The sequence below is a fragment of the Rousettus aegyptiacus genome, unplaced genomic scaffold (genome assembly GCF_014176215.1).
Source record: "Rousettus aegyptiacus isolate mRouAeg1 unplaced genomic scaffold, mRouAeg1.p scaffold_m13_p_9, whole genome shotgun sequence".
NCBI lineage: Eukaryota > Metazoa > Chordata > Mammalia > Chiroptera > Pteropodidae > Rousettus > Rousettus aegyptiacus.
In genome coordinates, this window is record NW_023416312.1 from 93,430,095 (window position 1) to 93,444,763 (window position 14,669).

General features: G+C 39.6%; 1 non-coding gene and 2 pseudogenes across 1 annotated transcript; 2 read left to right on the top strand and 1 right to left on the bottom strand.

Moving 5' to 3' along the window:
• Window positions 1-3,624: 3,624 nt before the first annotated feature.
• LOC118608219 lies at window positions 3,625-3,743 on the bottom strand. Its single transcript, XR_004952975.1, has one exon. It is a non-coding gene; the product is annotated as a 5S ribosomal RNA (ribosomal RNA).
• A 4,922-nt stretch (window positions 3,744-8,665) lies between these two features.
• On the top strand, window positions 8,666-11,901 carry LOC107503432 (annotated as a pseudogene).
• Window positions 11,902-14,148: 2,247 nt separating this feature from the next.
• LOC118608412 lies at window positions 14,149-14,267 on the top strand (annotated as a pseudogene).
• The last annotated feature ends 402 nt before the right edge of the window (window positions 14,268-14,669 follow it).

The window sequence follows — 14,669 nt, forward strand, 5'->3', positions numbered from 1 at the left end:
ATGAGGAAAAATCTTTAGAAAAGTTGAGTGACTTGCTCAAGGTCATACATCTTGCAGAGGCCAGACAAGGAATTCAAATCCTTTAAGTGCTGCCGACAATTCAGCAAAAACTTCTTGCTTTAATAATTATAATTTCTTCAGAAAACAAAAACCGTATCCAATAAAACAACAAATTGCTAGTGAAATACCCCAATTAAAATTTAATAATTTTCAGCATGGATTTCTACATGTTAAATGAAATCCTGAAAAATTCATTCATTCAACATCTATTAAGTACCTACCCTGTTCCAGAAACTTTTGGTATGAGTATATAATTGTAAACAAGACAGAGAAGTTCCCTGCCTTCATGGCATTTTCTTTATAGTGGTCTGGCAATGAACCAATGAGCAAATTCATACTAGAAATATTAGGCATACTCTTGCTCTTATTTTTCTGAAAAAATAAGAAGATATGAAAATGCTTTAAAATTACTTATCACTCTGAAATGCACCATTCATCTGAAAGCTCTGAAGAAAAATAAAGCAAAGAGCAGAGAGACAGACAGGAGTTGCTAATCAAAGAAGCCCTTTCTGAGGGTGACATTTAATCAGGAAGCCGTACAAAATTTGAGCAAAAGTGGGGAAGAGCATCCTACATAGAGGAAGCTGCAAGTGCAAAGACCTGAGTTGAGAGTGTACTTGATTTGTGCAAGAAATGAGATGGAGGCCATTGTGGCTGCAGCAGAGGGAACAATGAGGAAAAGTGTAGGAGAGGTGGTCAGAGTTGGGTGCAAGTTCGATCATGTAAGTTAACATTTTATTCTAACTGCAGTGGGAAGATATTAGAGGGATGGCAACTCTGACTTCTATTTTACAAGGGCCGCTCTTGCTAAGTGGAAAAATTAATATTAAGAGAGTGGAAGAAAGGAGACCAATTACAAGACTATTACGGTAAGTCCAGGACAGAGATAACAATGGTTGGATTAGGTTGTGTAAGAAGCGGACGCATCTGAGTTAGAGTCAACACAGTTTGTTGATGGATTATATAAGGGAGTTAGAGAAAAAAAATAAGAGACGAGAATGATTCCAAGTTTTGTGGCCTGGACAATGATATGGGTGACGACACCATCTGCTGAGACTGGGAACATCCTGAGCGCATCACCCTCCTGTGCAAGAACTGTGTTTTATTCACCTTATTCCCAGTGATTAGTACAGTGTCCAAGATACAAGTAGTGCCTCACAAATGGAAGTTGAAGAAAAGGTCTGCTAGATTCTTACAGCAAAAGTCATCCATAACATTTGACATGTTTTCTGTAATTCTTTGTGCTTTAACTGGACTGAAGCACAGATCCACTGTTTACAAAAACATGGGAAGAATGTGGGGTAATTTTTCATGTGGAAATAATAACTCCAGACGTCTGATAAGTCTTGGGAATGCTTTTGGAAGCCAAACAGGACTCTCTCTTCATTCATGTATATCAATGCCATGAATCCTAGAGTGACATACCTACCTAGGATCTAGAAAATTCCGAGAAATGACAAACTACTCCAAGTGATGGTCTGAGGCCACCAGAATGAGATCCTTATTAAATGGGACTAGTCAAGGAGTGTAAGCTCATTGAGAATAAAACCTGCGAGTGACCCATTTATCTTCATACACAGTAGACTACCTTGCACATTAGGCATTGGGTGAATGTCTATGGAGCTGAATGGCAGAAACATTGCTATATGATTTTCATGCATCTAGTTTAGTAGAAAAATGCATATGTGTAGAAAGGTGGTGAAATTAACTATGATAAGCTGTGAATCATAAAGACTTCCCTACAAAGACATTTAAGAGTAAATTAAGGCATCTTCTACTACTATCTACTACTTAATTCTTGAGATACAAAATGAGCCTAACTAAAAATCTTTCACCATTTTAATGGTATGCATCCTTGAGATTAAAATGCAAATAATTTCTCCAGTATTGCCATTAGTTTGGCATGCACTCAAGGTAATAAAATCCTTTACATTACTAGGTGTAGGGCAGGGGTCCTCACCTCAGCACTGTTGATGTTTTTGGTTCTGTAATTCTTTGTTGTGGGAAACTGCCTTGTGCTTTGTAGGATGTTTAGATGCCAGTAGCATCCCCAAACCAGATGTGACATTCAAAAATGTCTCTGGACATTTCCAAATGTTCCCTGGGGGGTAAATTATCCTAAGTGAGAACCACTGGTACAGGGAAAATAAATTAATATTCATGCAACCATTCACCCATTCTATAAATTATCTGCACGCCTATCAAGCATTAAGCTAGTCTCTGGGAACACAATGAATGAAAAAGATGTGGTCTCTGTCCTAATGGAGCTTCCTTCCAGTAGAACAGGGAAAAGAAGTGATCGCCTTGATAGATGGCCACGGGGATGGAGAGCACAGCACAGGGAATGCAGTCAGCAGTAATATAATGGCTGTGTGTAGAGCCGGAGGGGTGATGGAGTAATCGGGGGGATCGTTTCATAAACTACATAAATGCCTAACCAATATACATGAAACTAGCGATAAAATAAAAAGCTTAAAAAAAGCAGCAATTGCCAAGTGTACAATACATGTATTAAGTTCAAACTGCAATAAGTTCTAAGAAAGAAAAGACAGACCTGGATATGGTGGTCGGGCACAGCTTCTCTGAAGAGGTGGCATTTAAACTAGGACCTAAAGAATGAAAAAGAGCCAGCCAGGGAAGAGTGGAGTGGAGGAGTGTTTCAGTCAAAGAGAACAGCGTGTGTGAAGGCTTTGAAATGAGCCAGGGAGTATGCTAGTCCCATTCCATGCATTGTTTCATTTAGGTGAGGTGTCGTATGACCCGGCTGCTCACAGCAATCCCACTTGTACCTGTGGCTCTCTGTGATTATTTGGATGGATGATGAATTATATTGATACCCTATTACAAATTTCAAGGGGATTTTGTTCTTAATCTCTATGTTACATATAAAAAAAAAAAACTGAGCCCCAAGTAGGTTAAGTAATTTGTACAAGTTCGCAAAGTCAGTTAAGTGACAACACTGGGTTATAAAACCCAATCTTACTCCAAAGTTAATGCTTTTGACTACTCTGCTTTCATGTCTCCTACAGAAAGAAAGATGAAAGAAGATATTAAGTACTGAGTAGATACGAGGTACTAATAGAAGTGAACATGCGAAATACAATAATTTGAAGAACTGATGTACTGTGCAAGGAGATCAAAGTTGAAATTGGGGTCATTTGAGTCTGACGGCATAAGTGCTCTATCAGGACCTGTGATGAAGTGTTCATAGAAGACCAGAACCAACTTCCTCACCAAAGAGGTTCTGGAGAGCTCATTCATAAGGCACCTGGTTGATGGTGCAGCTGTGTACAATGAAAGGGACCCTGAGCAGGACTCAGTAAAGGTTCGATTTCTGGCCAAGACACCTATTAGACATGGGGTGCTAAGTGAGTTCCAACCCCTGAGATTATTGCCTCATCTGCAGAGTAGAGATAAGTGTGCACATTCTCCTTAAATCAAGGTTTGTCTAGAGGCTCAAATAAGGTAATGCCTATGTAAACTAGAAAGTAAAAGCAGGCTTTTTGAGCGGTTGGCATTTCTGCTGCTGTACTCAGTCAACTTCTTTATCCTTTTTATTTTTTATGCCTACAGCACCTGGTCTTCCTAGGTGGTCTCCCATCCAAGTACTAACCAGACCCAACCCTGCTTAGCTTCCGAGATCGGATGGGATCGGGCACGTTCAGGGTGGCATGGCTGTAGAATTCTTTATCCTTTTGATACCAGAATTCTTCAGAAGGGCTGAAGAAATACAAGTTCTCCTAGGGAGAAAAGTAAATATGACATTTTTTAATGCCTCCGTTGAATTGTCTGGTCAGACACTAGTCTGGATACCAGCAGTTGGATAAACCTCTATGTCATTACACCAGTGTCTTCCATTCCCCTCTGGCCCTCATGGGCTCACCCACAAAAGAACTTACTGTATGGATCTCACAGTTGTTTCTAGTTGGGAAAAAGACTAAACAAAAGAAAAAGAGAGAAAGCACTCTATTTTAAAGAGAAATTTCCAAATATTGAGTTGGCATTGCGATGGCACTTCTTCATACCCATCTGTGCTGGTCTGCTTATATAATCAACACTTATTGTCTGAGATTTCAAGCAATTTAAAAAATATTTCTAGAAATACAGTGTCCCTTTGACCTTTAATCAACCTTTCAACAGTCACTTGCTGTAACAGAAAAATGATAGAAAATGCCTATTCTTTTACCTCATTATTTTTTTTCAGTGTATCACAGATTGGCTGTATTTTTTAAAGAGGAGAATGAAAAAAAAACTTATGAACTTACTTGGAAGGTGGTTTTAAGTGACTATCTAAAGTAACTTCCATGCTGTCTTTTTTAAGCTATTATTTTAACAACTTTAAGATAAAATTCACATACCATAACATTAACTCTTTTAAAGTGAACAATTCAGTGGTTTTTAATATATTCACACGATTGTGCAACCAACACCAGTATCTAACATTAGAACATTTTAATCATACGAAAAAGAAACGTCACTGCCCACTCTCAATTGCCTCGCCTCCTTCCACCACAGGCAACCACTAATCTTTTTCTGTCCGTATAGATTTCTGTCCGTTAATATTTTGGATGTTTCAAATAAATATAATCACATAATCTGTGGCCTTTTGTGTCTGGCTTCTTTGGCTTAGCATAATGTTTTCAAAGTTCACTAATATGGCAATATGTATCAGTACTTCATTTCTTTTTATCATCATAATAGTCCACTGCGGACAAACCATATTTGCTTATCCATTCATCAGCTGACGAAAATATGGGTTGTTTCTACTTTTTAGCTTTTATGAATTGTGCTTCCTCAAAAATTCTTGCACAAGTTTCTATGTGGACATCCGATCCCATTTCTCTTAGTTATATACCTAAGAGTAGAATTTCTGGTTTCCTCCAAAAGTTTGAACAATGGTTATTCGAAACAATTATTATAGAGATGGATTATTATGATAAAATAATTGGAATTCTTATAAAACTACTGCAGGCAGGCAAGAATTGCTATTAGAAAAATTTAATTTGAAAGTTAAGAAGATTGAAAGATTATTTCTCAGATTTAATAGCTTGTAATTAAGCTGTTATCAACTTTAACAATTCAAAAAGCTATTTTCTTATTGTAACTGGTCATTATAAGTTAGGTTTTTTCCTGCCTGTTTTAGCACTGCTATTCCTATTTATGAATTTCATTACTGTCAAATTATAAATTATACTAAGAAGAATTGCTATGTCAGATCACAACTCTTAGGCCATTTATATGTTTAATTTACAAGGTTTAAAATAGCTATATTGTTATATTTGTGAATAATTAAATGAGCTAATACTGTGACAGAAAATATAAAAACAGATGAACATAAAATGTGTCTGCAATTTCATTCATTCACTACAAATAAGGAATATAGCTTTGCTATAAAAATCACAAAATACTTTGCTGGCTTTAGTCTGAAAATGCAAGCACGAGTTTTAAAATGATTTTCTTAAATGTAACATTAAATCCATTTAATCAAAGTGATTCATGCTGTAAAATGACCGCACTGTCGCTCTTGCCTAGAGTAGAAGGAAAATTCAGGAAGAGTTGAAATTCTAGAAGTGAAAGCAAAGTGTTTTGGGGGTCAGCCTCCATTACAGCCCACTTCAATAAGCAATCTCATAACGTACCCAGTATATTCTTAGGAGCTCATTAGGCCTCCAGCTACCTTCTCCAAAATCTACACTCTCCCTAGTCAATTGTAGGCACAAGGAAGTTCAGAACAGACATATGGTAAAACATTTGAGAACTTTGAATGTTATAATTAACTTACGAATTTAGTTACATATCCATTAGATATCTAAAAGAACTTGTTGCTACAGATGAAATATTCTTGCCCCCAAATAAGGCCAATACCTCCACTTGTGCCGTAAATCTCATCCCTTCTTACATACTAAAGGACATCACTCCAGCAATTTCATAATTTTATTCTTGCATTTTTCGCTTTCTACTCAACTATCCCCATCGGCACATAAACAAACCATACTTTTGTATCTCTTGATTTACAAAACAGACACCACAAATGTCTTCTGACCTTAATTCCTCTGCCAGCTATCTCATTTCTACACTCCCATTTGCAGCAAAACCCTTGGAAACAGCTCTCTACACATCCTGCCTCTAATTCATCTCCTGATTTCTCCTCTTAGACATACTATATATGATCAGCTTTCACCCCCACTCCACTAAACTTGATCTTGTCCTGCTCTAAAACAACCTTTACCTTATAAATCTCAAGGTCAACTTTCAATTCTCATTTTACCTGACCTGCAGGCAGCACTGAATATAACAGACAACCCCCCCTCCTTTCCTATTAAATTTCTTCACTTAGCTTCCAGCAAGTAGACACTCTGGGTTTTTCTCCTGTCTGTACCTTCAAAGCCGCCTTTGAGGGTTATGCTGGTTACTTTCTCCTCCTTGTACTTTTCACAACTGTTGTGCTCCAGGGCTCAGGCTTTAGGCCAGTCTCTTTTGTATGTGCACTCTCTCCTTGGCTTTAAATGCCATCTGTATGCTGATAATTCCCAAATTTCTATCACCAGTCCACATATCTGTCCTTAACTCCATGCTAGCAGATTTTACTTCCTATTCAACTTTTCCATTGGTAGCCTAATTGGCATCCCAAAGTGAGCCTGTTCACAGATTAATTTCTGATGTTCTACCAAAACTTACTCCATCTTCAATCTTCCCCATACAGTGGACAGAAACTCCATCCTTCTCATGTCTCAGGCTAAACAGTTTGAAGTCATCCTTGATATTTCTCTCTTCTTCTCCCTCTCCCTCTCCTTCTCCCTCCTCAACCTCCCCGCCCACTCCGTATCTAATTCTTCAGCATTTCAGACTGTTTTTCAAAGCTGCCATAATCTTTTGTCTGCTCACTACAAAAGCCTCCTAGCTGTTCTCCTTGTTTCTACCTTTTCCCCCAACAGACTGATCTCAGAAGAGCAAACAGAATGATCCTGTTATTACATAAATTGATGCAGGCCAGGGCAAATCCCCTCGAGTGTGGGGAGGGGCGGGGCTCAAGTCCTGCACCCAGAGAGAGGGTTCTTGATTGAGCACAGAAAGAATTCAAGCACGCACCAGAGTTAGAGATGAAAGGAAAGTTTATTAGAGAAGGAATAACGCTCCACAGAGATGTGGTCTCCTCTCAAAGACAGAGAATGAGAGAGCTGAGAGGCAGTAAGGCACAGAGAGTCAGAAGGCACAGAGAGGCAGAAAGAAGAGAGAGAGAGAGAGAGAGAGAGAGAGAGAGAGAGAGAGAGAGAGAGAGAGAGAGAGAGAGACTAAGAGAAAAGACCCCAAGTGTTCCGGGACTTCAGATTACATCATTCTTGGCTTCTATGAATTACAGTTTAAAGACTTTGTTCACCCTGTTTTCCTTTGATGGTATGGTACGTAGCATGAGAGATAAGGGTGTGTTGCATGAAAGACATGGGTATGAAGTGTGAAAGGTATACTAGCAATCTTGGCCTTTTTTCTATAGGTTCCCCATAGAGAATGACTGGTTGGGTTTACTTCTTGTAGGGTATGACTTAAAGACTTTTTTCCTGGTAGAGTACTGGTAAATGGTCTCTTGGTAATCCCAGCAGGACTTTTCCTTTGTTCTGTAGGTTTCCTGTGGTCTAGCAGCAGCACATTGCTGGCTCTGAATATAGCTTAACGTGTAGTTCTCACGCCTCTTCCCTATATTAAAATCAGATTATGTTATCCCCCTTATTAAAAAAAAATTCTCAATCGCCTCCCAACTTAAGACTCAGAGTAAAAGTCAGATTCTTCCATAGCAATAAATGACACAGTCCAGTTACATCTCTGACCTCATTTCCTAATGCTCTTGCCTTTGAAGCACAATAGCATTTTTTTTGTCTCAAAATTGCTATTCACATTCCCGCCTTAGAGGCTTTGCATTTGCTGTTGCTTTCCCTTGAAATCTCTTCTCCCAGATAAGGACATGGCTAATTCTGTCACCTCCACCAAATCTTTGCTCAAATTCACCTTTTCAATGAGGTCTACCATGCACATATGCTCCTCAACCACGAACGACCCTTCACTGGCACTCACCACCATCCTGACTCTATTCCAGTGCGCTTGTTATGTTTACTACTTATTGATGATATCTTACAATTATACTGAAAGAGTTAGGAGGGCAAGGGTGCTTTTTTTTTCTGTGTGTGTGTGTGTGTGGGGGGGTAGTTTCACCTATACTGTCCAGCAAGCATTTGAAAATAGCACTTGACACATAATAGCTACTAAATAAATATTCTTTGGCTAACTATATCAATCAAACTTCATCTGTCTAAACCAAAACTTATGGGGATCTTCTTCCAGACCCACATCTCAATAAATAGTACCACTTTTAATCCAACTGCTCAAACTTAAAATCTTAAGAACCTGACTTAATTCATCTCTTTCCCTCCATCAGCAAATACATGGGGTTTATTTTCATAATACATCTAGAATTTGACCACTTGTCACCACTTCCAGTACTACCACCCTAGCCCAATTCACCATCATCTCTTACATGGGTGACTGGTGTTAAAGAACAAAAATTCAACTGAGTAAATGAGAAGATCTAATTGGCTTTACTGAGCTATTATGAATGCGCAGCATCCCATCAGGTAAGTAGAGGGAGGCCTTGAGAAGCTATAGGATATGGAAAGCTTTTATAGATAGAAACTGAACAGGACAAGAAAGTTATTACCAAAAGAAATGATCGTTCCAAGCAAGGTTTACCTTTTCTTAAGCAGAGGTCTTAGGCAGATTGCCTCGGCTTCCTTTGGGAGATGGGGAAAGCACATGTGACAGATTATCTCAATGGACTGACCAGAAAATTCCAGATTATTGATTAAGATTACAGTACTGGAGAAGGTTAAAACTGCAGTTAGTTCTAGAATTAAGTCTAGTTTCAGTATCATGGGTTTTAGCACAAGTGACTCCATTCTGGGCCTGTGGTTTTCTCTTTAACACTGGTTTCCTTGCTTTCACTCTAGTCCTACAGTTTATTGATGCTTTAGACAGACTGATCCTTTTCTCTCTCAAACCTAAACATGTCATTTCCATATTCTCAACTATTTTAACTAAATGCCCACTATACTTAGAATAAAATCCAAACTCGCCATGAGCCATTCTACTCAACAGATCAAAGCATAACAGGGATGTAAGATTAAATTTTTACAGATCTTTCCTTTCTTTATTTTAATGCTAAATGAAGTCAGGTTTGCCACAAAGCAAATTATAGCTTCTCACATGCATGGTAAAGTCATCACTAAATACTCTCTCGGGCAGATAAAAATGCAAAGCCTTTGATCATTGCACGTGACGATGTCAAGTTTGAAGCAAGGAAAAAAAATGGAAAATAATATCAATCAAAATAAATGTAATCAGATTGGATTCATCCATCGAAAGATAGACTATCGCAACAGATTAAAATAACACAGTGTACAGTTATAGGCTACTTAAAGAGCCATGCTATAAATAAAACAACACAAAGTTTGAAGATAAAACAAAAATATTAAAGGGAAATACTAACATAAAAAGCTGTGAAAATATAAATACAGATAATTTACATAAAGAACACTCACAGAAAAAGAGATAATAACAATAATAAAAGAAAAAGAACACTCACAGAAAAAGAGATAATAACAATAATAAAAGAAAAAGAACAATTCCCCCCAAATTATTAAAATCAAGAATTTTTAACAGCAGTTTCATAAAGATGGCTTGGTTTCTGGTTTCTCATACCATCATCTATTCTCTGTGACCCTCCAGACTGAGAGGAGATGCAGCTACTGGGAATGCTAATTTCATGACTGTTTCACCTTCTCATTTAGTTTCCATGCATTAACGTCACCTGGTAAGCAATTCTTTGTGTTAAATTTGCTCTTTGTAAAACACTTCGAGTGATTTCTGTTTTACTAGTTGGATTAAGGCTAATACAAAAATTCATACTCCTTTTTGAGCAAAAATAAGACACATTCGGTTACGTAGTATCACACACATCTCAAAATTCACTGATTATTTTCTATTTGCTCCCCTCCAGCATCCAGTCTCTGTCTTTCTCCCCTTTGTCCTATGCTCTAAGTGGTAGTCCCTGTAAGCTGCATTACCTGGACTGCTTACACTCTAGCTTCCTACTGGAAGGTACTGGCAGAAGATAAGAAAACATGAAGAGAGTTTAGGGTAATTTTCCCATTTCCTCCCTACTTATGCAGTTGCCATGATTCTGGCAGTAGCTGTGCCTTTCTATAACTTCAGCTTCTGCATCTCTGTATAAAGCATCCTGTTTCCACCACTCTATATCTCACTGGGCTCCAGTAATATCGTTTCCTCCCTTTGTCCCTTAAAGCTTGATGACTGTAATAGCCCCTTTTCACTGTTGATAGTTCACAGGTGCTGTGACCTCCCTCAACATATTTGTAAATACTTTTTTGTCATAATCCCAGTGGAGTGTGCCTTCTATTTCTTAGACCTTGAGTGCCGCTGAAACAGAACTGATACATAAAGGAAGCTTTACCAAATTTCAAAGAACTGATGTCACAGGTGAAAATATCTGAAAATACAATCAGATGAGAAATCAACAATAAAAAGTGAAATCTACATACACTTGTTTTGTACTGGTCTCAGCCTATCAATAACCAACATTGTGACTACACTGGCCCTTGTGGTTTTTATTAAGACTGCAAGTGAAGCCGCCATTGCCACAGGAGGTCGTGAGGAGATAAAAAACATTCAGATAGATTAGTTTTCTTCAGATGGGGTTCCTTCAGATTCCTTGGAAGCTGCTAAAAATCAAATACTTCAGAAAAGCTCACAGATCACGTGATGCAGCCTCAGGTTTTGGCAGCCTTTCAGAAACGACTTGACAGTCTCCTACGCTCCTTCAAGCTACATCAAGACTTTACCTAAAGCATTAAAGAGAAGAATCGATGCATTGAAACAACTTCAGGGGAAGTGTGGTCACAAAGAAGCCAAGTTCTATGACGAGGTCCATGACCTGAAGAGGAAGTACGTGGCACTGTATCAGCTCTCTTTGACAATAGAAGGGAATTTGTCACTGATGATGTTGAGCTGAATCAGAATGGCACAGTGAGAATGAAGAGGAGAATAAATTGGCTGGAGCCGTGAAACATAGTCATAGCAGAAAAAGAAGCCACAAAGCCAAAGAGCCAAGCCCCAGAGGAATTCCGGACTTCTGGTTCACCACCTTCAGAAATGTACATATGCTAAGTGAGTTAGTCCAGGAATATGATGAACCGATCTTGAAACACCTGCATGGTATTAAAAGTAAAAATTTCCAACCCTAGACAGCCTCTGCCTTTTGTATTATGGTTCCACTTTGAACCCAATGACTACTTTACCAATTCAGTCCTGACAAAAATAGTACAAGGTGAAGTCGGAGTGAGATAAGGCCGACCCCTTTTCCTTTGAAGTTCCTGAAATACACGACTGTGCTGGGTGCACTATTGACTGGAAGAAAGGGGAAAAAATGCCACGGTCAAAATGATCAAGAAAAAGCAGAAACATCAAGGTTAAAGCACTGTCAGAACAATTACCAAACAAGTTCCCTACAATTCATTTTTCAACTTCTTCAATCTGTTGAAAACACCTGGGGATGGAGAATCACTGGATGAAGACTCTGAATTCACATTAGCTTCCGACATATGGATTGGACACTTGTTTCAGGAGTGGACAGTCCCACTGGCTGTGCTGTACTTCAAGGGAGAGACCATACGGGATGACAATTTTGAAGATAAGGAAGAAGAGAAAGAATTAGAAGACAATGAGGAGGGAGAAGATAAGGATGGAGAAGATGAGGACGATGCCAAAATTAACTGACCTGACTGCAAACAGCAAGTGAGCCTCTGCCAATGTGACTGCCACTTAGAGGTGACTTCCAGGTCTCATAATGGCTGCAGCACCGTTGTAGTGAGAGTGCTTACATCTCACTTGTTTTCAAGTGTGTGATTTTCATTTTTAACTTTCACTTTGTCATTATTTTGCTTAACCTGTACAGTGGCAACTTAAAAGTCTTTCACAAATAGTAGATTTAATTCAAGCAATTTACACGGTCTTGGGTGTGGCTCAGTAGACTTTCCCAGGCCCTGCCTTCGGGAGGGCCCTATAGACCTCATCAGCATGGGGGTGAGGGGAGGAAGGCCACTGGAGACCCAGGGCAGATGTCCGGGAACATGGTTCCAGGGCATCTAGAACCAACTGCACCACTCCCACCATTGGATCGATTCTTCTTTCATTTGAAGAAATCCACATGGTCTTCTTGGTCTTCTGTATCTGATCATCTCAGGAGAGCTGTAGAGTGGGGTCTTGTTTATTCTCAGAGCGCTTTTTCTTTGGTTTTATTTTCCTTGGCGTGGGGGTGAGGGTTGTGGCGTACACCCTTGCTGAAGCATGAGCTTGTGTGCTTCATCATTGTATTTATTTATTCTTTCATACTGTAAGGACTTGGGTCACATGCTGTCAATTGTCTTCGGAGTATGTTTTTGACTGGAGACCTGGAAATTTGACAAGACAGAGATGGTACCCTCTCCTCCAGGAGAGAGTCCTGTGTGGGAGAAACTGCAACCCGTCCTGCTATGATCTCAGGGGCTTGTTTCTGTGACATGCAGACCATGCTCAGCTTTGAGGATGGCGGTTGTAAGCAGAGCCAGGATTTGCCCATCTTCTGTGGTGAGGGTCTTGAGATGGAGGCTCTCTCTCAGTGTGTAAATGTTGTGCCTCACCCTCTCAGCAGCTCCCATTTCTCAGCTCCACATCCATCTTGTTTTAAAAGCCTTGGGTTCAGAGTGACCTATCTATGGCTGATATGTGGGGTTTCCGAGTGTGTGACCACAGTCCCTGGCAGGCCAAGGATGCTGGGTCCACACTATTGCCAGGTCCAGAGAGTGCTCATTGCCCTTACTTATAATATCTCTGTAATGAAATATGTTATTTTCAATTTGTACAGAATATTTAGGAATATTGCATTAAAGTTGTGAAACATGAAAAAAAAGGAGTGACATCAGAAGCATGGAGGTGCGAGTGATCTCCAATTGAAATTACATGTTGAACACCTAAAATTCAGCAAATAACATTCAACCTGAACACAAGCTCGTCTGAGAGCTCTGCACATCAGAGCATCTGAAGGTGGGCCAATCGCAGGAGACAGGAAGGTGGAAAGGGAGAGAAGATCAAAGACAGGTGCTGCAGAATGGAGCCCAGAGTTCTCTGCAGGAAGAGGGGAAGGAGGGAACTACAAGGCAGTTTTTTGGTTCTTTGAAGCCTTGAACAGTCCTACCTGAGTGATCAGCATATGCTATGCAGCAAAGCCCAGTTATCAGGACAGAGACCAAGTGCAGAAGGGCAACAGCTATGTCTTAGCAATCGCCATTGCTAGGCAGAAAGTTGAGTCATGGAGCCTGGCCACCTTCCCCTACCAATCCAGAGTGTACCCTCCCCCTGCCCCCGTACCCTCCCAATGCTAGCAATGAGCCCCAAGGTAATCTGCAGCAACCAGAACTGAAATGATTATACACTGTAGCCAGTCCCAGTGACAGGGGTGGAGATATAGAAGCAAGGCAGCTGAACCTTAAGGGCCAGCATTACCAGAAGGGAAACAGCCATACACAACACTGTCCTCTTGCAACGCACCCCACCTCCGCCCAGTCTGGCTGATTTGGAAGGAAGTGAAGCATTGCATCTGAATACTGGGGCAGTACCAGGACTTCAGGGCCTTTTCAGAGGCTCAGACCCCCATCAACCTTCACATTTTCCCATGGTACTGGAGTCCTGGGCCCAAGGTGACCTGGTCACAGAGGAGATACATATCTATCTCCCCAGAGAATAAAGGGTATTTTTAACCTCAAAGCAGAGATCCAGAGGGCTTGAGCAGTGCAGGAGCCTTGGGCACCACCTACTAGAAATCAAAAGAAAAACCTCATCAACCTACTAAAGAGAGATTACTATACAATAAATTTTCTTTTTTTTAAAAAAAAGCAGAGTATATTCCCATTAATGTCTAGGCAGAGAAATAGTCCATTAAACACCATGAACATAAGGCGGCTTGGAAAGAAAATTAAAAAATCTCCAGTGTATGGCCATGCTACCTTGAACAAGCCCAATCCCGTCTGATCTAAGAAGCTAAGCAGGGTTGGGCCTGGTTAGTACTTGGATGGGAGACCACCTAGGAAGACCAGGTGCTGTAGGTGTAAAAAATAAAAAAAAATAAGGGATTGTAAGATGACAAGGTCCTTGCAATCTGTGAGGTCAACTGAGGGTTGCCTCGCCTAAAAATACAAAAAAATCTATTTAAAAAATCTCCAGAAAATAAGCTTTAAAATATAGAAATATGTGATTTAAATGACAGAAAATTTGAAATTGCACTTGTGAAAAAGCCTAACGAGATGCAAAAAAAAATTCTGATCAACAGTTTAAGAACTTATAAATAAAATCAAGGAACAACAAGTATACATTACCAAGGAACTCTAAAAAAGAACCAACTAGACCTTCTGGAGACAAAGAACTCATTAAAAGAGATTAAGGATAAAATAGCAAGCTTAGGGAATAGAGCTGACTAGATGGAGAAATGAATTAGTGATATCAAAGACAGA